General features: G+C 41.8%; 1 non-coding gene across 1 annotated transcript; it reads left to right on the top strand.

Annotated features, from left to right (window-relative positions):
• The first annotated feature begins 510 nt into the window (after positions 1–510).
• LOC129402913 (U6 spliceosomal RNA) lies at positions 511–612 on the top strand. The gene has a single exon (XR_008628933.1). It is a non-coding gene; the product is annotated as a U6 spliceosomal RNA (small nuclear RNA).
• The last annotated feature ends 631 nt before the right edge of the window (positions 613–1,243 follow it).

The raw sequence follows: 1,243 nt of genomic DNA, 5'->3' as shown, positions 1-1,243 counted from the left end.
AACTGCTAACCAGCTAATCTTAAAAGGGACCCATTGTGGAGGCATAATACAGCTGCATACCCGCTAAAGATCACCATAAAATTCCCCTCCCCCCCCACTTCTCACACACAACATTTCATTTAAACTAGGACTTAGAAGACAAAGTGGGAATAAGGACTCACTCCTCTGGCATGAGCAAATACTTAAAGGAATAGTAGCAGAGAAAGAAAATCTTTCCAGAAAGCAATGCAATAATATGAAGAAGTCCTTGCAAATTTTTTTATCTTTTAGAAAATATCCAAATATTAGAAGTCATCAGAAGAGACAAAATTATTGTTTAAAGGTATTCATTTTAGCAAGAGTTATGAAACGAATTCATATAACTAGGGTGTTTAAGGCTAAAGAATTAGCAACGATTATGATAACATAATATATGTATCATTAAAAAGTATCTTTAGATTAAGATTATAAAATGTCTCCAATTTAGAATTGGACAAAAGATTGTTGCAAAACAAGAAACATAGCCAAGGCTCACTTTGGCAGTACATAAATTGAAACTGGAAGAATGCAGAGAAGTCAGTGCAGCCCCTGCGTGAGGAAGACACACACATTCATGAAATATTTCCCATTTCCTTTAAGTAAAGAGAGCTCACAAAGAATAACCAATTACAAGGAATGAATTGGTTTGGGGGAGAAGAAAATAGCAATAGGTCTGTTTTGGAGACAGTTAAGAAACTTGGGCCAGAGAGATAGTAGAGCAGGCAGGCTACTTGCCTTGCATATGGCCAATCCCGATTCCATCCCTGGTACTACATATGGTCCCCTAAACCCAAACCCAACTTGGAGTGATCCCTGAACTTAGAGTAAGGAATAAGCTTTGGGAACTGCCAGATGTGGCTCCAAAAACAGAAAGAAGGAAAGGGAACAGGAAAGAGAGAGGGAGGAGGGAGGGAAGGAAGGAAGGAAGGAAGGAGGAAGGAAGGAAGGAAGGAAGGAAGGAAGGAAGGAAGGAAGGAAGGAAGGAAGGAAGGAAGGAAGGAAGGAAGGAAGGAAGAAAGGAAGGAAGGAAGGAAGGAAGGAAGGAAGGAAGGAAGGAAGGAAGGGAGGGCGGGCGGAAGGGAGGAAGGAAGGGAGGAAGGGAGGAAGGAAGGAAAGGAGGGAGGAAGGAAGGGAGGGAGAGAGGGAGGGAGAGGAGAGGAAGGAAGGGAGGAAGAAGGGAGGGAGGGAGAGAAAGCTTGAATATCAACTGAATAATTAATGATCT

This window comes from Sorex araneus, chromosome 2 (assembly GCF_027595985.1).
Source record: "Sorex araneus isolate mSorAra2 chromosome 2, mSorAra2.pri, whole genome shotgun sequence".
Classification (NCBI taxonomy): Eukaryota; Metazoa; Chordata; class Mammalia; order Eulipotyphla; family Soricidae; genus Sorex; species Sorex araneus.
The sequence above is the reverse complement of the archived record's forward strand: the minus strand, read 5'-3'. Positions and strand labels throughout refer to the sequence as shown.